General features: G+C 45.5%; 1 protein-coding gene across 2 annotated transcripts in view; it reads right to left on the minus strand.

Moving 5' to 3' along the window:
- LOC146797915 (galactosylgalactosylxylosylprotein 3-beta-glucuronosyltransferase 1-like) overlaps positions 1 to 26,392 on the minus strand; it is a 641,970-nt gene that overhangs the window by 380,320 nt on the left and 235,258 nt on the right. For both annotated transcript variants that reach the window (XM_085627775.1, XM_085627774.1), the window contains exons 2-3: positions 24,074 to 24,164; positions 6,936 to 7,010 (exon numbers count right to left, since the gene is read on the minus strand). The gene's annotated coding sequence lies outside the window, so the exon portion shown is untranslated. The remainder of the gene's footprint in view (positions 1 to 6,935; positions 7,011 to 24,073; positions 24,165 to 26,392) is intronic.

Consider the following 26,392-nt stretch of genomic DNA (forward strand, 5'->3'; position numbering starts at 1 on the left):
GAAAATGTGGTTTTTTTGTCAATTTTTTAGGTTTGCAAGGGATTCTAAGTAACAGACCATGGTGGGAGGCAGTCAAGTCACCCCATCCTGGATTCCCCTGGGTGTCTAGTTTTAAAAAATGTATAGGTTTGCTAGGTTTCCCTAGGTGCCGGCAGGGCTAGGGTTCAAAATCTACAGCTAGTCACTTTGCCAAAAAAAGGGTCATTTTTCACTGCAAAACCACATTGCGTTTTGCGCCGTTTCCTGTTGCGGGCACTATGCCGACCCGCACAAGTGAGGTACCATTTTTCTCGTAGGACTTTGGGGAAGGCGGGGTGGGTGGAAATTTGTGGATCCACGCAGATTCCAGAACTTTCCATCACAGAAATGTGGGGAAAATGTGTTTTTTTTGTCAATTTTTTAGGTTTGCAAGGGATTCTGGGTAACAGACCATGGTGGGAGGCAGTCAAGTCACCCCATCCTGGATTCCCCTGGGTGTCTAGTTTTTAAAAATGTATAGGTTTGCTAGGTTTCCCTAGGTGCCGGCAGAGCTAGGGTTCAAAATCTACAGCTAGTCACTTTGCCAAAAAAAGGGTCATTTTTCACTTCAAAACCACGTTGCGTTTTGCGCCGTTTCCTGTCGCGGGCACTAGGCCGACCCGCACAAGTGAGGCACCATTTTTCTCGTAGGACTTTGGGGAACGCGGGGTGGGTGGAAATTTGTGGATCCACGCAGATTCCAGAACTTTCCATCACAGAAATGTGGGGAAAATGTGTTTTTTTTGTCAATTTTTTACGTTTGCAAGGGATTCTGGGTAACAGACCATGGTGGGAGGCAGTCAAGTCACCCCATCCTGGATTCCCCTGCGTGTCTAGTTTTCAAAAATGTATAGGTTTGCTAGGTTTCCCTAGGTGCCGGCAGGGCTAGGGTTCAAAAACTACAGCTAGACTCTTCGCAAATAAAGTGTAAATTTTCAGTGTGAAAATGTGGTGCGTTCACCTTAGGTTTTGAGCCACTTCCTGTCGTGGGCACTATGCCTACCCACACAAGTGAGGTACCATTTTTATCGGGAGACTTAGGTTAGTTCAAATTTGTAAAGCAACTGTTATTACCTATTGATTTTTGATGCATTTCTCCCTTCCAAATGAAAGACATTGTGTAAAAAAAAAGTCATTTTGAAAAATGACCAATAATTGTCATGCAAATATGAGTATTCCCAATTTCGAAAATGTGCAAATATGCACTGTTTCTAAACTCTGTAATTTGTTCCCATTTCAGAAATACATAGGTGACTTTCATACCGATTTTTCCATGTATACATTTTCCCACAATAATTGCTATATACCCGGACCAAAAAAAAAAAACATTACAAAATGCTGCTCAGTTTTCTACTCTGGGTTCGTTGGGCTCTTGGTGAACCTACAAGTCCTATATGTTCCCACAACCAGGAAGGTCTACCGGATGTAACGGTACATTGCTTTCAAAGAGATGTCATAATTCGAAGAAGTTACAGGTGAAAACGTTGACTCAAAAGGCTGCTTTTTTCAACAAATTTTTAATTTTTCCTACATTTACCTGTAAATTTCTATAAAGAAACCTTGATGGATCTACACAAATGACCCCTTGCTGAATTCAGAATTTTGTCTACTTTTCAAAAATGTATAGCTTTCCAGGATCCATTATTGTTTTTGTACCCATTTCTACCGTTAACTGGAAGGAGGTTGAAAGCACAAAAAATAGCAAAAATAGGGTATGTCCCAGAAAAATGCCAAAACTGTGTAAAAAATGTTGGTTTTCTAACAAAATTCTGTCATTCCCTAAAAGCTGGAGAAATGGTGATTTCAGCCCCACAAACCCTTTTTTGATACCATTTGCAGAGAAAAACCCAGAAGCTTTCATTTGCAGCCCGTTTTTCCCATTTTTCACAAAAAAAAAAAAAATTGCTGTATTTTGACTAATTTCTGGGAACCCTCTAGGAGAATCCTCAAACCCTGGGTACCTTTAGAATCCCCAAGATGTTGGAAGAAAAGGACGCAAATTTGGCGTGGATACCTAATGTGGTCAAAAAGTTACAGAGGCCTAAGCGCGCACTACCCCAAATAGCCCAAAAAAGGCTTAGCACAGGAGGGGAAAAGGCCTAGCAGCGAAGGGGTTAAACTATACTGTCTACCAGTATGGACGATATTTGACTGCTACATCTTGTAATCCTCTGTCTTATGTAACATTTCCTATACACTGATTTACACGTGGGAATGTCTCCATTAAATTTGTGTATGATGTAAAGTGCTCTGACACCTCACACTGGTATGAGTGGCACTATAAAACATAATGACTCTGAGAGACTGGTTATGGAGACTTGAGGGGTAGGGCCGGACTGGGAACCAAAATTGGCCCTGGCAAACACCTCGGCCGGCCCCCGGAGGTGAGGGTGGGGGGCTGGCAAAGCTGTTTGCCAGGGCCGGTTTTGGCCAATGTTGTTACTGGGGGCTGATATTGCATGCCCCTGCTAACAAAAACAGCCCCCAGGGGCCCAAAACCCACCCCCACCCTGGCGCCCCACCGGGAGAATGCCCGGTGCCCGCTACAGCCAGTCCGGCCCTGAGGAGCTGGAGGTCCTGGTGGGCGAGCTGCTCTCACAGTATGGGAGGCTATATGGTGCTCCTGATGTCATGGTAAGTGTTTCAGAGTGAAAGTAGGAGAGTGCAGAGAGTGCACACATGCAGTTGTTCTGCTGCAGTATGTGCCTGAGAGTGTGGGTTTGGGTGATACACTGCCTAGCATGCTGACTTCAGGTAAATGGGGTTTGTAGCCTAATTTCCACAGATCCCGGGTTGCATTTCAGGATGAGAGGGACATGCAGTGTTTTTGCAGCCATACAGTGACACTGCTGGTTTGGAAAGTGGAAGTCAGAACAGACATTGTCTGTGCTAATAGATGTCTGAGTCCATGAGGTTTTCACATGCTCATTTGTGACATTACAAAAACTTTTTGTCCAGAGGGTACTGGTGGAAGTGTGTTTGACTTTTATATAGCCACCATGACTATGTAAGCATTATGCACAAGAGTGAAATGCCTCAGGGTGACACTCTTGGTGGAAATTCACCTATGACACAGCAGATTGTTGTACTTCTGAAACATCCTCCTTCTATTCTTTTCATTATGTGTACTGACTCGCATGTGTAGGCACTGTTTGCCCTCTCATATTGTACATGCATGTGAGTGTTCAGATGGCCCACGTTTAACCTCAGTGTGAGCCCCCCTGGCCTGCACAGTTACTACCCAATTAGACAGGGACCCATCACTGAATGGACAGAGTGACACATATGTGTTGTCTGCCACCCTATTCGTCAATGAGCTATCTTAGGCCTGTTGATAGCACAAAACTGACCTTGTTAGAAGGGTGTGAGAATGTAAGATCATGTCCCTAAATGTGACCTCCATGACACAGTGAGACATTAACAGGCCAAGGACATTGAGGGGTGTGTAGTGTTGGACACAGTGAGTCTGCCCCGACACATCATTTCCAATGTAATGTATGTCTTGCTCCCTCACAAACTGCATCCCAGATGTGGTTGTTCTTCACATTGCTTTCTGTGCTGACATTCTGCATGTGTATGAAATGGCCAGGTACTGTGTCCATCCTCATACCTGCATGCATTAAGGCAGTACTGGAAGCTCTGACAGAGAGAGAGAATAGGATGAACAGTAATTCTCCAGTGCCTTGCCAAGTGGGGGTATCTTCAATTCAGGAGGGGGAGTCGCCTTCATCTTGTATGGAGTATAGTGATGGGATTAAAGAGGGCATTTCCCCCCCCTACAATAAGCAGGTACACCCTGCGAGCCAGAGTAGCCCACCCAACCTCAAAGACAGTAATTACTCAGTCAATTCTGCCCTCTAGGGTCTCCCCCCCATTTCTGAAGTCAGAGCATTAATTAAACAACGTAAGTGGGGTGGAAATACAATTGACACTGGAACTTCAGTAAAAACGAGAGGGACTAAGAGCAAGGGGAAAAGCCGGAACAAGAAAAGACCTACTGCAAAAACCAAAATCACCCCGTCTCTAAAAGCCTTCTATCAAGTTATGTCTTTGTCCACGACTACACCTATGTCTACGTCCACGTCCTCCTCCACCCCCACAGTTTCAGTGAATTTAACGAGGAAGGCATCAATCTCTAAAGGTAGTGAGCCTTCAAAGAACATTACGCAGACAAGCCGGGTGGGAATGGAATCTCAGGCCTCCTCCATCGCCAGCATATTGCTTAAAACCGAAACTGAGTCTGTGGTCCATCCGATGATTAATCTTACTAACAGATACTCAGTTTTGGGACTGCATGATGAACAAGGCCAGGAGCGGGAGCATGAACAGGAACAAGGGGTGGAAATCGTTCACCAAGACAGTAGCAATAGTTTAAACACTTCTGGTCTTAAGGACCATATGGTCAAGGACCATACGGTTTCAGCTTCAAGTACACATTCATTAGCCGACTTACTTCTAGCTATGAAAGAAGAGATGACCAGCAGGTTTATTGTATCATAGACAAATCAAGCAGAGTTGACCAGTAGGTTTTCTGTATCAGAAGCGAATCAGGCTGCTATCCGTTCATCATGCGAGGTATTGGCACAGAAGTTGGAGGAAGTCACCCAGAGGACCGAAGCAATTGAGGCTGAAATCCCCCAACTAAAAGAAATGATTAAAACTACCTCTGTTGACCACGCAAAATTATCAACCCCAAATAAGGAACTGAAGGACAATCACGAGCGATTGGAAAACCACTCTAGGAAAAACAACTTAAAGTTTTTAAATATTCCGGAAGCTCTTGAAGGGGAAGACATAAAGGGGTTTCTGATTTCCCTATTAAAAGGCTCTGTTTTCAAAACATTTCCAAACATCGATCTAGCATATGAGATCCAAAGAGCCCATAGGGATCCTTTTAAGAGAAACCCAGGGAGACAGAAACCCCAGAAAATCATTGTAAAGTTTCTGTCCTATTCAGTTAAGGAGATGATTTTGACTGCCGCACTTAACGAAGGGATGATATCTCCCCATTTTCAGACGTGCCCTCCCTTCTCCTTTTCCATCAGATCCGATATCTCACACATAACGGCTACAAGACAGTGGGAGTTGGGGAAGGGGTTAGCAGAGTTAAATAGTCTTGGGGCAAAGGCCCAATTGAGGTTTCCCGCAACACTACGTGTGATGTGGAATAATCACATACATATAATTTGTGCAACTGAAGAGGTCGATACTCTAACTGCTAGGATACAACACGAAAAGGAGGAAGGGAAATAGGGGAAGGATTAGAGGTTCAGGAGGGTTTGGTTTCGAGCCCCCAAGTCTCTAGAAACATCAGTAAGATATAACCCGAGGGAGTGGTGACCGAATAGGCTTAGCCTACTGGAAGGGAGTGTTCCTCAGTGTGTAGGGGGTCACAGGGGGGGAGAGGAGAGGATGGGGTGGTCACTGGGTGGGGAGCAGAGGGTGAAAAAATAAAAAAAGATTCCTCATCTCATCTGTAATTTAAGAAATACCGTATAATTCAAAGAAGGGGTGCATTAGCTGATGGCAGGTAATACTAAAAGGGACAGTAACATTTGTTTTATTTCCTGGAATTTGAATGGTTTAAGATGCCCGCATAGGCAAAGGTTGATATTCAAGTATCTAGAACTCTCCCCTGTTCAGGTCTGTCTTTTACAAGAGACACATCTGACTTCTATTGAATCACAGGCAATTTTCACAAAAATTCCCTGGATAAATTGTTTCTGTTACTCGCAGCAATCAATCAAGAGCAGAGGTGTTGCAATCTTGGTGAAGAAAGGGACCCCCTGTGTAGTTAAATCTGTACAGACAGACCAAACAGGGAGATGGATTGTGGCCCAGATGGATTTTGGGGGATTGGCTTTGACTTGTTCTTCTCATTATGGTCCTAATGTTGATGATTCCTCATATCTAAGTAAATTACAAGATATATTGATGATGGCATCCCCTGCCTTAATAAAAGGAGGCGATTTTACTGTCCGTCTAGATCCATCCAAAGACAGGTCTAATTTGAGCCGTGTAGCAGGGACACCGCGATCTCGCCGGGCCATGAAAAATATGTTAATTAAACTTAGTAGACCTTTGGAGGGCCAAGAAGGGTGATCTCCAGGCGTTCACTTTTTATAGTAAAAAACATCGTCATTCATCCAGAATAGATTATATTTTAGTTAATAGGGAAGTCTTAGATAATCTATGTGATGTATCTGTCTTACCCAGCCATCTTTCTGACCATGCCCCTATCATGTTTTCGTATTCCAAAGAAGGCAAAAGTCCACAAATTAGATGGACATTGAACAGATTAATGTTGTCAGATCCTGGTATTGTTCAGTCCATCAGAGCCTCCACTTTAGAAGTTTTTTCATTTAACCTGGGTTCCACGTGGTCATGATGGTCTCATGCCTACGAACCTTCCTTAAACGTACATAACTCTAAAGTGTAAAACGTAAGTTTCTACAGTAAAAACCCTCCCCTGTCCCGTGCACCTGCACTCCGTGATGTGTAAATGTGTATTTATTGTATTTGATTTATCTGTATTTTTCTTATGTCACCTTATTTATTTATTGTATTTGTAAAGACTGTATATGCTTATGTCAACTTATTTGTTTATTGTAGTTGTAAAAGACACCGTGAGCTTTTGAATTCTGCTTTGCACAAGATCTGACTAAGTAGTGTTAGCAGTCTCATCTACAGATGGGCTTTTCAAGAAGAAATCAGAGCACCGTCCGCAGGACGCGGCGGTGCTGCTCTGAACATCGGAAGGCTTCTGACTGAACCGCGCACCGCCGCAGGACGTTGCGGTGCGTCTTAACGTCGGGTGCGGCTGACTATAAAAGCCGCACCCAAAGTTCTAGAAGGCGCTTTGCCTTCCGCTCTTCCCCTGGGTAGGATCAGGGTTCAGACTCTCCAGAACAACTTACCTGAAAAGCGGATGTCGTTAGCAGAATCTGCAGACTTTCATCTTCGGATCCTTCTTCCTCCTGAAACCACCGAACCTGCAAGAAAAGAGAGAAGGAGATAAGTACATAATTTTCAGGCGCCCTTCGCAAGAAATTCAAGCATTGACACAATTTTTGGAACTTTTGAACTTTGCATCGAAGGACATTATTTACAAAGTAATTACAAGATTTGGACATTTTAGGACACTGAAGCGAAAACATTTAAGATTACTAATAGGCAACTTATAGTCTGTACTTTTAGGTTTCGTGAATAGCTAAGTAAAAAAGAAGGCACACTTAAAGTATAGAATGCACTGTGGTTCTTTTGCATTGTTTGCAATTTTGTTTTACATAGATTTTGAGAGAATACAGAAGAGAACACGCAAAGACAAGAGAAGTAAGTTCTAGATAAATGCACAGATAGAAACTGATGAGTGGGGGAAATACAAGTAGAAACTAGAATATAACAATCTGTTTATTTCTTTTTAGACTAATAATCTAACTAAAACAGAATAGACGAAATTCCACTTAATCTCCAGAAGACGGACTCCTCTCCCAATCAAGATAAAGAAATACTGGACGTAGAGTTCACAACCGCTGATTGCAGGTATGCCAGTTTAGGTGTCTTGCGACTCAATTAGTTGCTAATACTCTGTAGGAAAAATAAGTGAAAATAAAAAGAAACCTAATAGAGTGTTACTTGTTAATTCACAGGTCAACAGCCAACGCCCATCACGTCCAGTACCAGGCCCGCCTCCCTAATTTCTGATTTATATCTAAACGTAATTAACCTATCTTTGGCTGTAAATTAGGAATTTGGGAAGTTGGTCCCTTGCGTCCCTGCGAAATACTTCTACGTCGTCACAAGCAGTTCAGGTAAGAGACGACGTAGACCTTGACACACGTCTATAGATTATGTATGGGATGCTTATAAATCTAGTTTGAGAGGCATGCTACACGGTCTAATAAGCTCTAAAAATCGAGCCAAGGCTTTGGAACTACATTCCATCGAGAGCAGGATAACTGAATTAGAAATGGAAAGGAACAGTCTTAATCAGGAGAACTTAGGAAAACTGACAGAAGTTCAGAAAAATTTGGAGGGGGCTAGGCAGGAGCTTAGGAGCTTGTTGGACCAGAAATGTAGGGCACAATGGTTAGCGAAGAATATGAAAAATTATGAATATGGGGAAAAAGCAGGTGCTCTATTAGCCTGGAAGGCCAGGACTGATCGTTTAATAAATAACATCAATGAATTAATTATTGATAGCAATGGAGATCAATCCTGTAAGGCTGAAGACCTACAAAGGTGTCTTCTTTCTCTCTTTTCAGATCTGTACAAGGAAAATTTGGTTCCTTCTCAGGATAAAATATTTTCCTGGATAAGGGACAAATCTTTACCCACCTTAACGGAAGTCAGTCGGGTCTCCCTTGATACCCCTATAACCACAAAAGAAATTATGGATCAAATAAAGAGGTCTAAAAACAATGAAGCCTCCGGTTTGGATGCTCTTCCGAACGAAGTTTATAAACTTCTTTCGGATGAATTGACCCCGGTACTCCATACTTTATTTAACACAGTTTACAGTCCAACAGGTGTGGTACCCAGATCGTGGAAGGAAACAACTATCGTCCTGATCCTGAAGCCAGGGAAAGATCCACTAAAGGCTGATTCCTACCGCCCGATCTCCCTGCTGAATGTCGATTATAAGATCTTTATGGGTATTCTGGCAGGGAAAATGGCGATACTAGTTCCGAGTCTGATTAACATCGACCAGAAAGGTTTTATGGTAGGAAGGTTTATTCAGGAACAGACTCAACTCCTGATCGGGAATATCGACTTGGCTGTGGTGAGAGCGGACCCTTTAGCAGTAGTGGCCTTGGACGCCGCTAAGGCCTTCGACCGGGTCTTGTGGAGGTATCTCTGGGGGGATCTTGAGGGGCTGGGCACGGACCCTCTCTTTGCCCAGACCTTAAGGAATTGTTACCAGGGAGCCTCGGCAAAGATCCTGCAGAACGGCACCCTGACTTCCAGTTTTGACATTCAGAGAGGGACTAGACAGGGGTGCCCCCTATCCCCCCTTTTGTTTAGCATTCACATTGAGCCCTTGGCGCAATCTATTAGTTTAGATGACTTAATCTGTCCTTTTAAATCACTAAATTATCAGTGTAAAATGGCACTGTATGCTGATAATGTTATTATCTATACCAGCGATCCGGAGGCATCTATTCCACGGCTCGGAAATCTGCTGGAGGAATTTGGCTCAATTTCTGGTTACTTAGCCAATTACGCTAAAACGGAAGTGATGTGTTGGAACATCGACTATAGGGGAGGCCCCATTACTAATGAATTTAAGTATCTGGGTATAAAAATTGATAAAGACCTGAATAAAATTCCCCTGATTAATCTGGAGAAAGCCATAAAGGAAATCAACCACCTCTTCACCAGATGGAGGAATCTTCCTTTGACGATCTATGGGAGGGTCAATCTGGTGAATATGAGTATTCTCCCTAAGCTGATGTACCTATTTAATGCTATTCCCTTAACCTTCCCCAGTAAGAGCATTAGTAAATTCAAGGGGAAAATCGGGAGTTTCATTTGGGGGCATAAAATTGCCAGGATGTCCTGGAAAAAGCTGAGGAGGAAGCACTTAAAAGGTGGGTTGGCCCTCCCGGACATTAGTTGGTACCTAATGGCCTTTCAATTTAAGGGTATCAGGATGCTGCTGTCAATACCAGAGGATACAACATGGGGTAGGCTCCTGGGTGAGACGGCCATGGTTGAGGGGGGAAGCGGAGGTGACGGGTTTCTACATACGTTTGGGGCCCCAAGATACTTTAAACGTGTTCACCTCAAGGTCCTTAAAGCCGCCCTAAAGACATGGTACAAAGTAAGATGTAGATGGGGTATTGGATATTTCTCTGATTTTGCTCCCATATGGGATCCTCCGGGGACCCCACTCTGTCTGAGAGATAATTTAGCGATACCAATCAAGAGAGTGGGTGTGGCTAAATGGTCTGATTTGTTGGATGTAGATGGGATCCTTCCACGGGAGGTCTTAAGAGCTAAGAAAGGCCCCACACTCTCTAAGTTTAAGTATCTCCAACTCAAATCATGGTACGAGGCAGAAGTGGGTGAAATATCCGGGAATTGGGAAGTAGAGCGGCTATTACAAAATGTCCAGCCAAAAAAGAAAGAGATATCCATGTGGTATACAAGGCTTCTTGAAGCAGATGATATAGACATTCCACCTCAAGCATTGGTTTCGAACTATTACCCGCTTGCCCACAATATTGAAGACTTTTTTGAGCCATCTGTTAAACTACTTTATAAACACATCAAACCAGCCAGCTTAAAAAAGAATCATCTTTTTGTCCTTAATAGACTCTACTACACCCCGGCCAAGATAGCTAAGTTTGCTCCGCTCGCCCCCCCAAAATGCCCTAGATGTAAATTACCAAATGCGGACGACATCCACATCTTTTTCGATTGTCCAGAGCTAACATCTTACTGGAAAGATGTGGGGGACTCCTTATCAGGCATTTTTTAAATTAACATTGAGACTAATCTTCATCTGGTGTTTTTTGGGGGTAATGATTCTACTAATGGGGTGTTATCCCAGATCCATAGGGGACTGTTGTTATACCTTATATTGCTCGCTCGGAGGGAGATTTGTATAATGTGGAAAGATTCTACCCCCCCCCCCCGAACAGAGAGGGCTGGCTTAAAGCCTCATTTGGTATGGCACGCTTAGAACAAGTTGGAAGCAAGGAAATCTCGCTTAGTATTTGGCATCCTTTGCTAAACTGGGGCCGGGGCTTGTGTTTGGTAACTTTTTAAGAGTGCTGGTTTTCCCCCGGGTCCTATGATTACACCAAGCCCCTACAATCCAGAGCAGGTCGGGCCAACCTAGGCAAAGGCAGTTAGCCACGAGGCGCCCAGTTGTAAAGTATGACGGCTTGTTAAATCTGCAGATGTCTTTTTGTGAGATGAGGACAACAAAAAAAAGTAAAAAATAAAAAAATACCTGCATGCATTTATATACGATTATCAGATGCTAATATACTACGTGTCATGATGTATGGCCTCTGCTAAACATATCTGAATTGCTGTGCTAAGTTTGTGCATGCTCCTGTACTGAGACACAGTGGTACATAACCCAGTGTCATTGAAATTTCCTCCTCTTGTCTCCCATGCCTGCAGCTTAAAGTCCACCAGCGTAAGGCCTTATGGAGGGCCATTGCATGCAAGGTGTGGGCTCTGGGTGTCTCCACCCGATGGCACACACACTGTCACAAGAGGTGGGATGACATCTGCCTGCTGAGCAAAAACCTGGCAGAGATGACGATGGGGCTGCTCCCTCGGACTGGAAGGTTGGCGCGCAGGAGCATGACACCACTAATGGCCTGCATCTTGGTAGTGACACAGCCAGAGCTGGATGGACGTTTGAGGGCCCATCAGCAGCATGTTGGGAGTGAGTATTCTGAGAAGGGTGACTTTGGGTGTGAGTGACTGCATGTATCCCAACCATGAGCCAGTGCGGAGCTCTGTGATGTCTCAAGTGTGATGCAATGGCTTGTAAGTGGCCTCTGTGTTGAGTACAGCTGTCATGCATTTACGCTACGTGTACTTTCTCATGTGTTTAATGTAATGGCCCTTGACATCGCAAGCTGAGATGTGGCCTTATGGCATCGGCTGCATTAGGGGAGTCATGGACATCATCGGGCAGTGAACAGCAGTGTGCCTCATGTTAGTGTGCTTCTGTCGATGTGTGCAGTGCCTGACCTCCAAATTGTGAGAAGTACACATCTGACACCAAGGCACAATGGCTGTTGTGCTTCAAAGCACAACATGGTGGACATATGTAGCTCATGGCCATTGTAAAAGGACATTTTGGAGTTAGTATCTGTGTTGACCCCTTAAAGTGACTCCATATGTGACTGTGACAACATGTTGAAATATACATCTTTCTCACCTACAGGCACGTAGTTATGCTTACAGGAATCTGTATGAGAGGTTACATGGAGGCACGGGCAAGTTATTTGGCTGTATGAACATCACATGGGTCATTAATGCCAAGTATGCATGTTACCATGCATCTTCTGATTTTTGCATTAAGGTTGCACATGCAGACTGCACAGGGTGGTGTGCAACATGGGGGTAACATAATGTAGTTTAGTGCTTTGCTTGCATATGATGTTTGTGAGTATGGCACTACACTGAACCTATGTCTCTGTCTATTGCGGGCATCTACAGAAGGACAGGGGACGCACACTAGTGGTGAGGCATCCTGGACAACTGCTACACATGAGCTCACTGACACTGATGTAACCAGCGCCTCGGAGGGGGACAGGGGTGCCCTTGAAGACTCACGCCCAGAAACACCAACCTCAACGTCATCTGATGCCAGCGGTGACTCCTCGATGTTGGCAGGCACAGGGAGTGGGAAATCTGCCTCTTCTTCCACCACATCATCCAGTGCCCACCCTCCTGGCTACTACCACTAGTGCTGCCCACGCCCGCAGCAGTAAGAAAGGTAGAGTGTCCTTCCCCCCAAGCACCGCTGCCCCTGTCTCCCCTGCTGCCCTCAGTGTTGAGGCGGTGGACCTTTTGCGCCAGCTGTGTGTGGGTTTGACTACTCTCCTGAATGCCTTCCAGGCTTATGACAAGAAGTTGGCACAGGTAGTTGCCTTCATGGAGGGCATTCATTCTGACGTGGGTGGGCTACACAGAACTGTCCAGTCTTTGTCCTCCTCTGTGACGGCAGCCATTCAGCTGTCACAGGCTCAGAGTCCAGCTCCAGTCCCTTCAGCAACCACCCTGCCAGTGGCAACATCTTAACGAGAGTGACCACACACTACAGCCCTCAGGCTCCAAGTACTCCACACGCAGCACACAACATCAGCACTCCAAGTGGCCCAGAGTGCAGACACCATCCGCAAAACAAAAAACAGCACACAGGAGCGCAAAGGCAAAAGCCCTTCAGGTGACACTCAGGGGCATCAGGCCAAGAAGCAGGCCTCAGGCTCACATGCATCCAAATCAGCCCCATCCAAGGACACTCCCATCCCCAAACCTGCTCCCAAAGACAAACAAACAGTTGCTGTGCCTGCTGTGAAGCTGGTGCCTGCAAAGAGTCCACAGAAACAGCTCTCTCAGGCAGATTCACACGCAACCTCAACTCCTACCCACACCCCTGTGAAGCTGTGACAGGAGGGCAATGTGGGGGTTCACCTGGTTGACAGGGGATGGAGGGAAAAAGGCAAGGCCAGTCCAAGCATGCCACCAGATCCAGCAGATTCCCACAGGGAGGGCCACCACCTGCACCTGATGCACCTTTGGTGGAGAGTGTGCCTGTTGTGCCCGCCCCACTTCCCACTCCTACCAAGACAATTTTTGGCTATCGAATCCCCAAGAAGTGGAGAGGCAGCCCTCCACATCCACCCTCACACACTGTCTCACGGCAGCATGTCTCCACCTCCCCGTGCCACCATGCCACCCGGTCCAAGCAGCCCTCCGGCTCCCAAAGCCACTGATGCCTCTACCTCAGCTGGTCCTCTCTCTCCCAGGTCCAGTCCTCCAACTGGCCCCGACAATCAGCCACCTCCCAGTTCAACTGACAGCCAAGTCTGAGGCAAAGTCCCCCTCCCAAACCTATCTCTCCCACAATGGTGCCTGGACTGCCCATTTGTATCCCCCGAGCTATGGTGATTCCCATGGCAGTGTACGGTGTGTCACCCATTCCCTGTGCAGGTTCTCATGCACACATGTACCTACTTTGAACTATGGACTGGCCAATGGCCTTGCTGTTTTCCACTTGTGATGACTATCTGGGTGATATGTAATAAAGACAGTTACTCCTGTTGTCTGCTTTGTCAGTGTCCTTGCTAAATAAAATGTTTTGTGTCTGGGTATGGTTGCTTGTGACAAATGCTCTGTATGCCACTTTAACATTGCCAATTGCTTGTTTTACTTTTTAAGAATTTGCCAGAGGGGGGAGGAGCCAAGATGGCGACCGGGACGGCAGCGTAGGCTCCCGGCTCCGTGAACCTCCGCACCCCGCACAGATATCCTGCACGAGATCCTTAGCCTGCGCTATCTACCCATGTTGGTGAACGCGAGCGGCAACCGGCCGTGTGACCCCGAAGTTTCTGGCAGCGGTACCGCCGGAGAAATGCCCGTCTGAAGTTTGCGGCCTGTGCAGCCCCGGAGCCAGGATCTCGAGTGAACGCCGTGGCCGGGTGGCAGTGCAACAACAACGGCCTTTGGTGACTGGGTGGGGTCGGACTGCCGGAGTGGTGCGAATGTCGGACTGCGCTTCGCCGTGGTCGCTCCTACCACTAAGCGTAGCTGAACGAGTGCGTGCCTGAGGTGGCAACTACAGGACTCTCCGGTGATTGCTTCAGCCTTCGCCGGTGAGCTGCCCGGACGCCGCCCGTAACTTGTCCCGATTCTTGCGGGCTACTCCCGGATTTTGGCGGGCGCTGGTCCGTGGTGGGGACGACTGTGGCCCGTGACCACACACCGGACACATTGCTTGCCTGCCCTCGGAACCCAGTTACCAGTGCCATGGAACCCGAGGCGCTTGTGTCTGAGCCCCGGTCCTGATCTGGGATGGACCTACCCAGCGGCCATTTTGGTATGCCAGAGTCCACCATCCTGTACACTGGGTTGCAGCAGGATTGGGAGGGTGTGACTCTGAGGAGCGTAGCGGAGCGAGCGCCGGGAGCTGTACTGGGGTACGGTGACCTTCTCGAGGCTCTCGGTGCCCTTCACTCCACCCTGATTCACGGAGCCTGGGTGTTGGGAAGCAAGCTCGATGGAGTGACATCAGCGTCGGAACAGTTGCCGCCTGCCTATCCCCAGGTACACTGGGACTTCTCACGCCGCGCACGGGGGGACAGTGCCGTGGCCGCCCCTGTGAATAGTGCACACCTGGACTCTCCGGACAGTATATTAACGTGCGATCAGCTGGCTGTGGATTTGGTCTGTTCCGGAGGTTTCGGATCTGAGCGGGGGGTGGTGGCCTTGTCCCGTGCGCGGTCTCCGACGACCCAGGCAACGTCCAAGCAACGGTCGCCCGCCCTGGCTGATTCCGCCTTCCTGGGCCTGGTGTGCAGTGTAAATCCTGGCTCGGCATCGGGAAAGACGATCCTCCCTAGAGCTGACTGTGTCGATCTTCAGAGCCCTCTACCCTACCTGTGTGTGTCGCTTCCTGAGTTTTATCGGACACTTCTCTTCCTGGTAACATTGGACATGGCACTGGGACGAGGGGTATGCATGGGTGGGTTTGCAAAGAGTGGCCAAGGATGATGCTGACCCTTCCGAGGTGGTCACCTACTAGGCGGGCGGGCTCGGGAGTTGTGTGCTCTCATGGCATAATTGTTAGTGTACCAAGTGCGTAATCCTCCTTACTCCTCTTTGACAGGGTCGATTTTGTGTTCTTTATTGTATGCTTTATGGGAAACCGTGTGGTGCGGGAGGGAGAAACCGGGGGCGTGTTTTGCAGGCCCTCCTCCAGTTTATTAATACTCTCTCTACCCCCCCGTCTGGTGGGGGCTCCTTTCCCACTTCTTTTCTCTGTTCTTCTATATTTCGGGTCTGGTTCCGGGGCGACAGGCACACTGCTGGGGGGGGGGGCCGTACTCATCTGCAGAGGTGCAGGGTGGGGGGTTGGGGGGGGGGATCCTTTAGTCTTTCACCTCCTTTTTCTATGGCCTCCTTTTCTTCTCTTATTCTTCTTTGTCTTTTTCTGGGATCAGCATGGTAGTACTCCTTTGTTGTTAATCACTGCTGTTTCCGGAGTGCCATAATTTCCGTGGAGTTTCCTGGGTCTTGGGGCAGGGGGTTGCAGGCGCAAATGGCCGTGTCATTCCTCCACATCCTGAACTTACTGTTTCAGCGCCATTGCTTAGATAGACTGCTGTGTATTGTTTACGTTCATCGTTCTGCCTGCCATTTTTCGCTGCTGGGAAACTGTTTGGCACCTGATCCTTCCATCCTTTTCTATTATAAAATGTAAACCTTTATTATCCTGGTCTCCTACCTGGGCTGTTCAGAGACTGGGAGTATGCTAGTGTCGAGATTTTGCTCCCCGAGGTACTGATTGTGATAGACCTGCTTTCTGTTATTCTGATTGTTTAGCGGCCGGCCCCCGGGGTTATAGGCCCATATGTGTAATTGCTTGAAATGTCAATAAAGGTTTTCAAAAAAAAAAAAAAAAAAAAAAAAAAAGAATTTGCCAGAGGTGAAAGGCACTTTAGTTCTTGTTGACTCTGAGGCTTGAGGGTGCAATGATGGTTGTCTGTGATGATCTACTGTTATCCTACTCATCATATGGTCATGTTTGCTAAATTGTACACATGTCATGTTATGATGCAATACAAGAACAGAGGTGACTTCTATCCACAGGATTACTTGCATGGTGGCCAGGGTCCATCATATCTGTCTGATCTTTCTTGATGTGTGTACAGCAATGTTGATGTGTGGTCATCTTGTGATGGTCTGTCTTCCTAGTCACATGGGTACATTTGAATGTGTGCACTTGAGTAGTCATACAGTGTGAATGGGCTGACATTGTCAGTACTGTTGATGTGGGTGTGCCCCTGCAATGCCAACTGCACACATGTATGACCCAGGTAATGAGTACCTGTTTGTTTCAATTGTCTGCCATGTGCTTCATTTTGTGTGCATGTGTAGGAGTTGTAGGTTGGGCACTGTGCAGTATGTCGGTGTGTCCTTGCACTCCTGGGGGACACCTATTTGTTGTTGCTGCCAGTTGTGAGTATGCAGAGTGTGTGACTGCCAAGTCTGTGTTGTGTTTTGTTGATCAGCCATATATCTTGTTACTGTTTGTGCTCACTGTGCAGAACTGCTCAGCCACACTGTTATTATTTGTGGGTTTTCTCATGCATTGCTGTCACTTGACCCATTTTTGGCTACAGTATGGTATGTGGTATGTGGAGTCATGCCATCCCCTATAGGGGCTTCTGATGCCTACACATTGTGAGTGACTCCTTGTCAAACCACGCTCGATTCAATGCACAGGAGCAGAATGTCGCAAGTTCCCAATGCCACACCAGGGTTTTTCATCAACCCGCAAACTGTAGCGTGTGTGCCAAACAAACCCCAGGGGGAAAGGGGATGGGACAGAGAAGAGACAGTCACACTGCTACTAAACTTCTCCTCAGCTTCTGGATCTTCCTTCTTGTCTTCTTCTGGCTAACAAGAGTTCTTTAGACTGTAAGATAAATAACACTATTAATTTATATCCTAACTGCTAGCCTTCTTCTCTAGCTTAATCTAATTAGTTCACCTACCCCGTCTTGGTGTGACCCTTGCCTCTCTTCTATTGTATTTTTTCTTGCTTCTGTGTGCTGTAACTAGAGGTTAAAATATATGTTAATTCTTGATGGTTGTTTCCTCCCTTTCTTAATTATATCTTTTCTTTTTACAGCTTCCTCACCTATTCTGGCTACAGCAGTGGTATTAATTGGATTCTGTGTTGGTAAGTATCTCTTTAATCTAGTCTTGCTTCACCTTACTTGTGTTTTTCTTTAAAATTCAATGTGTTGGGCTTATCTTGGTATAATTGCTGCTAATAAGTCTTTTCTTCGAATTGTTATTTAAGTCCTTTTTATGTATCTTCCACAGCCAGTAATTTATCTCAAAAAATGTTCTGTCAGTATTGATTCTTTTCTTTGAATAAATGTAACTGCAAGCGCAACTACAGAGTGCGCGGAATTAAAGTATCTCGTAGCTAGCGCTGACTCTGCCGTTACTCTCTCACTCTCAGAATGACTCGCGGTTAACAAGAGTTCACACAAAACTCACGGTGTTCCTTATACCCAAAGCGCAAGAACGCACTAGCGACTCCTTTTATTATTCTTACGCATGACTCCCAATACTTCTTAAGGAACAGTCTTACCGCGCTTCGATGTATGCACAGGAATTCCAGACTTGCCCAATGACACAGGTGCTTTTGCGCGACGAAGTAGTTTTCCCTAACTAAACTTTCGCGGCGCTCTTCAAATGCAGCTTCTCTCCTCCTCAGTTCCCAGGTGAAGTGCGCCACAGCACGGGCGCTTCACCTGGTTCTTCATAATTGGTAGCGAGCGCTAGAGCGCTAACTTGCTGACCTGACTGTGGATTTTCGGCGGCCATCTTAGAATTAGAATTTGCCTGTAATTTGTATTGCCCCTTAGCCTTCCTGATTCTTCCCCTGGTTTTAACCACCACAGCGTTCACTGACTGCCTTTTCCTGACTAGAAACCTGACAGCCCTGACACTCCTCTATGTGTTTGTGTACAGTACACTCCTCACCTATCCACTACTGACGTACACACCATTTCAATGTCATGTCTTCCACCCCATGGCTTGCCAGTGTGTGAGCCTCCCCAACACTTCATTTGTTACACTATGCTTTGTGATGCTGAACTGTGTACAGGACTAATGTGCCACTCAGGACAGTTTCCCAATTAGTTGTGTGCTATTTTCTTCTAATGGTTTGTTGTCATGGTTAGTCATGTGCAGTGCATATGTTTGAGCATCACAGTCCTCTAGTCATGTTGTTTGCATCTGTGTTTCCCTGAGTTGTGCATCTGTGGGTGATGGGTAAGCTGTATGTGTGTTTGCTGAGGTACTGCTACCCTTCCTGAGTGTGATGTTCTTTGTGTGCTGTGGTGATTTGTGTTGTGTGAGTTCATGGTGTGGCACTCAGATGTGTGTGCTACTGATTTGGTTGGTGTGCGCACACTGCTTGGTGTGCATGTAGTGTTGTCAGTGTATGTCGCCTTGTACTTGTTTGCTGTTCATCCCCCTGATGACCAGCTGAATTTACAATGTGATGGATACGTATGTGCATCTGTTGTGTTTTTGTTGTGGATGTATGCAGTGTTTGGCCTGTGTTGGCTCTTTCTACTGACAGCTGCTATGTGTGTGCTGTTCTATTTGCATGACATTGAGTGTGAGTAGTTGTTGCTGTGTGATACATTGAGATGTGTGTTGCAGGTGTAGTGTGCATTCCTTGTGTTTCTGTCGCATGAAGCAAGGTGCATTCTTGTTACTGGGCTTGTTTTGAGTGCACATTGGTGGTTTATCCTCCTATTTTTGACCTGTCACTTGTCAGGGTTGTGCATGTGCATGCTTGTGGTACATTATGGCACCTTGTTCACTTGATGAGGGGTGTGATGTCTCTGACTGTGTTAGATTATTGTCCCATTAATCCCAATTAGTGTTCATAATTGATTTTTAAGGATGCACTTCTTGTTTGTGTTGAGGTATGGTGTCTGTGCATTGGCCCTGAGTGACAATGTTGTGTATTCCTGTTCTGTCTAGGGTCACATTGCCTTTCCACTGTTTGGCTGCCCATGTGTGGCCTTGTTGTACACCTGTGTATGTTGTTTGTGAGCTTTGCGTTTGGCTATTGTTTCTGTATCTGCATTGGTTCAGGCATCCCTGAGTGTGAGTGGGATGTTTGTGGATGCACCACAGGGAGTGTGATTGGTTGTCATTGAACTCACAGGACACCATGTTGAGTGGTGCAGGTGTGAGGTGGGTAGTGGATGGGTATGTGTGAAGGTCCTATTTGTGTTTGACAGTCAAGGAGTGTGACAATGGGCCATGTCTGTTGTACTGATGACATAACACATGTCAAGTAAGTTGAGACAGATGTGTGGCTGGTCACTGTATGACTTCAGACACTTCCTATCATTCCTGTGCCTATGCATGGCTTGCCTTTATGTCTCCCTGAGTTGTTGCACAGAGGTCACTTTGGTATAATTTCACTCGCTGTGCCACCCATGTCTGATTTGATGGCCTAAGGGTGGTGTGACATGTTCCTTTTCTTGCATGTGATGTACAGATGCAATGTGGCTTGCTCCATCGTTTTCTAGCACTGGCCACTTCACTTTTGGCTGGCCCATTCATTGTCCTCCATTGCTGCTGGGCTGTGGTATGCGTATGTGTCTGGGAGTCAGTGTTGGGTGTTTGTGTGTGACTTGACAGGCAGTGTGTACTGTTCAGTGGATGTTCATAGGCAGTGTGAGTCTTCATTTTGGGATCATACTCAGTTTGCTTCACATGAGTGGGAGGTAGGTGTGAGGAGGGTTGTTCTGCCCATGAGCTTCTGTGCAGGGTGTTCTTCTTCACCCACACCTTCCAAGTCAGGCCCCCTTGTCCTTTGGTGTGTGAGGTGCAAGGTCTGGCTACACCTGGCAGATTAATTGTGCGGGGGCACAGGAGGAGCACACAGCATGTTCCCAAATGGGTGTGGGGAGCGTAGTGTGGGAAGGGTGGAGGTGGAGCCCTGTAAATCTTTGCAGACTGCTCGTGCCTGGCGCCAGCCCTGCCTACATCATTGTGCGCAGGTTTTCCCGTATCTTCACCGCTGCGGTGATGTGACCTGGACATTGCAGTGATTTCATGGTTGAGAGATGATCCGGATGCGCATGGGTGAGTTTCTGACCGGTAGGACATGTGTGGGTACACTGGTGGATATGTCCCTGTCCCCACCAGAGTGTCTGATGTGGACAGGAACCGTATGTCAGCACAGGAGTTGTGTGTTGTGGTTGTGTGCGGAGTATTGTTTTTGCGTACCTGCGGTGTTGTCCGCGACGGGGCATTACTTGCTGGTAGTGTATGAGGTACTGCAGCAGAATGGGTTGAAGAGCTGGATCCATTGTAGTCAGGACCGGGTGGAGGGGACCGGGAGACTGGTTTCACACTCCGCTGTTGCGCTTCTGCTGTCTCTGGGTGGGTGGATTCTCCTCTGCAGTGTGATGGGCTGTTTGGGGCATTGTGATTTGTACGGCGAATGGAACGTCATTCTACACAGCGGTGGGTCTCTATTGGCTCCCTCCGCCGTGGTTGCGGGCGCATATTTCTGGTGGTTCAGGTCGCTCCGCAGTGGATGGAAAATGGGCTATGTTTGCCCATTGTAATATGGCGGGCGTGATGACCACTACTGGAGTGCGGAAAAGGTAATTTTCCGCCAGCACCGCGGTTGTGCTTCTGCCCGCCATCCTAATGAGCCCCCAAGTTTGGATTATTCGAGTATACGGTGAGGCCCTTGGACTATGTAATGCCCCGGCGGCATTTTAATATTTTGTCAATGAGGTTCTCAGAGAATTTTTGGATGTGTGCACTATCGTTTATACTGATGATATACTGATTTATTCTAACTCCGAACAAAACCATATACAACACATGTGCACAATCTTACAAGGCCTCAAAGAAAACAATCTGTTTATTAAATTCAGAAATGTTCCTCTCATGTGTTATTAGTAGAATTCTTAGGTTACCACCTATCTCCTTCTGGAATCACTATGGATCCCGAGAAGGTGGAGGCGTAAAGGTAAAGGAAATCCAGCAAATACTTGCGTTTGCTCATTTTTATTGCCGGTTTATTTTGCATTTTTTGAAAATAGGGACATCCATTACATGGCTATTACAAAAAGGCCAAGTCTTTAATTGATCTCCAGCAGCTGACCAGGCGTTGGCCATTCTGAAGGATAAATTCACTACAGCATTGATTCTCCATCATACAGACCAAGATCAGCCCTTCTATGTGGAGACCACGACCTGCAGGTAAGCCGTAAGAGGAGCTCTATCACAACAGGACCTAAACACCAGTCATTAACACCCTATAGCCTTTTATTCCAAGACATTCCTACTGGCAGAGCAAAACTATACGGTGGCAGAAAGAGAACTTCTAGCCATCAAATAAGTCTTCACCAAATTGAGAAATTATCCCCAAGGAACAAAACACCTGGTCACAATTGTTTCTGACCATTTAAACATGCTATTCTTAAATTCTGTCAAGGCATTGACCCCATACCAAATGCCGTGGCTCAAGTTCTTTAATAATTTTCATTTTACTATCAGATATCGCCCAGATGCCAAACAAATTCAGTCAGACACTCTCTCTCGACTAGGTCCTACTAACGCTCCAGGTCCTCCACCCGACCCGCCCAGTATAATTCCTCAAGAAAAAAGTCACCGTCACAGAGGTTGAGAACTTCTTGAAGGACATGCAGAATGTATACCAAACATTTTATCCTTATGTCTGGGTTCAAAATCCCAAAAATACTATAAAAGATAACTTCCTTTTTCTTGATAAAAAAACTCTTTGTCCCCACAGACAAGTTACAACACAAAATCATCCTGTGGAATCATGGGACATCCAGGAATTGACAAGACGTTAGAGGTCTGTAAAAAAGACTTTTGGTAGGAAAATGTAGCTGAGGACATTAAGCCATATGTTGTTACCTGCCCAGTCTGGGCTCTCAACAAGCCCACTCATACCACCCTTGCAGGATTTCTACTACCTTTGCCCATACCACCTGCCTCCTGGCATACCATAAGTGTGGATTTTATTACAAATCTCCCAGTCATTAATACCCTAACCACAATCCTGGCACACTTTACACCCTTCAAGAAACTGCCAACAGCACTTGAGCTAAGTCAGGTATACATAACTATTATAGTAAAATTGCATGGCCTACCATCCAAAATGATCTCTGACCACACAAATTTACCTTGAAATTCTGGAAGGCACTTTGCAACAAACTGGGTATAGAAGTAGCCCTGTCCTCTGCCTTCCAACCCTAAACTGATGGCCAGACAGAACGAGTCCACACTTCGATGTTTTCTATCCACCTTCACCGGGCAATGAGATCAAGCCTTACCATTGGTAGAATTTGTTTATAATAATCACAAACACTCTGTCACTGGACTCACAGCCTTTTCTTTTCCTCTGTCACCGGCTATCACCCTAGACCCCTACCTGTAGAGACTCTGAGCTTTTATAGCTCAATACCCTCTGTAACTGAACATCTAAAGCATTTATGCAAAATTTGGGACCAAGCAAGGAATACCTTGGCTAGGGCTAAATCCACCATGAAAAGCATCTGCGGACAAGCATAGAACCCCAGCTCCCATATACAAAGAAGGAGATTTGATTTGGTTATCCACACGACACCTACAATTAGAAAATCAGCAAAAATTACAACTACGATTCATTGGCCCGTATAATATAATCAAGGTAATCAATGCAGTTACTGTGAGATTTTGGCTACATCCAGAATGGACCATTCACCCAGTGTTCCATGTTTTCCTCCTTAAACATCATCATCCTAACACCCGCAAAGACATCCCCTCACCAGTCTTGGTAAAGGGTTAGCATGAATATAAAGTTTCGGCAGATTCTGAATTCCAGTTGCTCTTGTGGCAAATGATATTATCTAACTGATTGGAAGGGCTATGACCCTTCAGAGCGTTCATGGGAACCAGCATCTTTTGTTCATGCTTCCTATCTAGTGCAGCGCTTCCATGCTCTTTATCCCACCAAATGTTGCCATATTGGGCAGCCTTTGGGAGGGGTGACTATCACAGGCCTAGCAACAGCCAGGCCTTCTATATGATAGTTACCCTCCTTCCTATTTATTCTCAAGTATGAGTTGTTGGGTGTTCTTTTCAATCTGTTGATATAGTCACAATCATTGGCCTTCTCAAAATTGATGCTTAACTGTCTGGAAACTTAGGGGCATATTATCAAGAAACGACGTTAATATGATCGCCGGTTTAGCGGCAGAAAACGGCCGCTAAAGTGGCGATAATGGGCTTGATAATATGCCCTTGAGAATTCCCATAGAAGCCCATGTTCTGGTGTCAACATGGGCTTCTATTGGAATTCTCTGCGGCATATTATCAAGCCCATTATCGCCGCTTTAGCGGCAGTTTTCTGCCGCTAAAGCGGCGATAATGTGAACACCGTGCTTGATAATATGCCCCTTAGTGAGCAGCAGAACCCTCTAGCAGGCTCTAACCTTCCATTAACCCAGTGGGTGCACCTGTTTTCAATTAAAGATAATTGCTTTTGCCATTATGGCAGTTGCTGGAAGTTCCTGTCAATTAGCCTCAAACATTACCTGGAGTTGTTCTGAACATTCCATGACCCCAACAGTGTTTCCTGCTAATTAAAACCACCACTTCAAAGCATGACTCAGCTGCTAGCAAATTTGAGTATTTTCCTGGTCATGTGCTCTAATAGGCAGCTGGCAGTTTCTGTAAATATACCGCCTTAGCCCATTCGTTTTGCTTGGTCTCCCTGCTATTCACTCACCTGTTTCCTGTGACTGGTTCCTCTTTAGCATTCTCCAGAACACGGCTCCAGCTTCGCCTGCACTCCGCAGCTTCTGTCTGAAATGGGAATTCTGAAAGGACGAGAAGAGAAGAGACTAAAGTAAACAAGAATATATTTCCATCTTCAATGTACTCTTGTTATAATTGATATATGCATACATGCTCTGAGCTCAGTAGCCTCCTTGAATAAACTCTTTTCTTCAGACAACATTTTGTAAGCCCTCAGTGAGTCAATCACTTTATTCAATCTAAGTACAAATCGATCATAGAAGTGCAGGTATATAAAAATCATCAGATAACAAAATATCATAAATATAAGTTATTAGAAAGGAAAGAGAAACATATACAAAGTATTAAAATCCATAAAAGGAGTCATAGAAAGATAAAATCTGTTTTTCCTAGCTATTGAGACAACCTCCTAGACTTCAATGAAAGACATTAAAAAGGATGCTACACAGTAACAGACAAAATGATCGGACAGGATTTGTAGAAAGAACAAGCCTGGCGGACATTGTCTAAATTTATGTTTGGGCATGATGGGAAAAATAAACCATTTGTGGTGATCCGTATACAATTTGCAGAAGAAAAAAATATGCAGATTTGATTGAGGGGACACACCATCGCACGGGCAGGTAGGAAAAGCTTGAGGGGAAAGGATTCCCGTGGGAGAACCCAGCATACAAGGAATAAGGTTTAAATAAAACCTTAGAAGTACAAATCTGTGGCAGGTGACTAAACCCTCAGGAATAACAGGTTCCTTTAGGTAGGTTAGCACCATACATTTTTTTGTATTGATTTTTTATCTTTCTTTGTCCATGTTATTTATGAATTGACTTTTAATTAAGTTTTTAGAAATAGTCAGACAGTTGGCTGGGGTTTAAAATAGTGATTGTAACCCCAGGGAAGTAAGGGTATTTTTGACATAACGAATTCAGGGAATCCTGTGTGCTAATGTTAGGCAATCTTTGATAATATGTTGTGTGAGATTAACAGATTCCCTTTTCCATATAGAGCGCCATAGAAGAATTGGGGCTAAACAAACCTGGTCAGATATGTAAGGGACAGCCAGCTCAAGATGACAATTTAAATTAGAGCAGATTCTAGGGAAGGGTACTAATTTTTTCCAGAAGGTTCCCTCTATAATTTGAAGGAGGACAGAGTTAGAATGCCCCCACACCCTGCCCCATAAGTAGCTACAGAAGTAGATTTGGAGATATAGACTTTTTTTTAATAATGTCCAATGTTTTCAAGACCAATTTTTTGATAAAGGAATATATGGCATTAATACTCTTTTCCAACAGTAAACCTCTTTTAGCGACCATATAGGTCCAGATTGCCATTCCATCATACAAAACCCTTAAGTAGGAGAAAATGTCACTCTGTGCCAACTTTCGGACTACTAACTGAAAAGATAGTAATTTCTTAGTCCTGTGACCAATTACTAAGATGAAAGATTTTAATTCATTTATGTGTAATTTAGGTTTTGCATACATTTCGCATACTCTTCTAGGAGTTTCTGAAGCACCATGCCAGTACAAGCAATTAGCACTGCATCATCTGCATAGAGGAGCATGGAAATACACACCTGATTCACCAAGGTGTGGTCTAACAAGGGTGCCTCCACGCCGTTCGTATAGATTGAAAAAAGAAAGGGAGCAAGAACGCATCCCTGTCTGACCCCCCTATTAATTTGGAACCACCTAGTACACTCTCCCTGATTCCCATAACGAATGCAAGCCATAGCTTATGAATACAGCTGTCTTATGAATAAGATAATTGCCTCGTCGATGCCAATCTCCTCCATGAATCTCCATAGATGGTGGTGGGCAGCATAATCAAAAGCTGCAGATAGGTCCATAAAAGCCTTATAGACCTTTCCTTTTTTTGCTACAGTGTATTTAGCGATAAGCAAGCTCAAGTTGAGGCACCGGTCCAGTGTTCCTTTGTCTTTCTTAAAACCATACTGTGCAGGTATCATGATGCTATTTTGAGTGGTCCATTCCTCTAATCTGTTCAGTAGCGCTTGGTGCATAGGTTTGGGAGTGCTATCCAATAAGTAGATGGGCGTATAATTTTTTGCCACTGATTTGTCACCTTTGTTATGGATAGGGATTAGGATAGTCTTTGACCATGAATCGGGCGGCCCCACATTGGTAATTGCACTAAAAACATTGGTTAAAAGAGGTCCCCAAAGGTCCGGATTCTCAAAGAAAAATTCTATTGGGGCACCATCCGAGCCGGAAGCCTTATTACTGCTGCTCTTCACAGAACATCTCTGACCTTGAGGTGGTTAAATATG

This window comes from Triturus cristatus, chromosome 9 (assembly GCF_964204655.1).
Source record: "Triturus cristatus chromosome 9, aTriCri1.1, whole genome shotgun sequence".
Classification (NCBI taxonomy): Eukaryota; Metazoa; Chordata; class Amphibia; order Caudata; family Salamandridae; genus Triturus; species Triturus cristatus.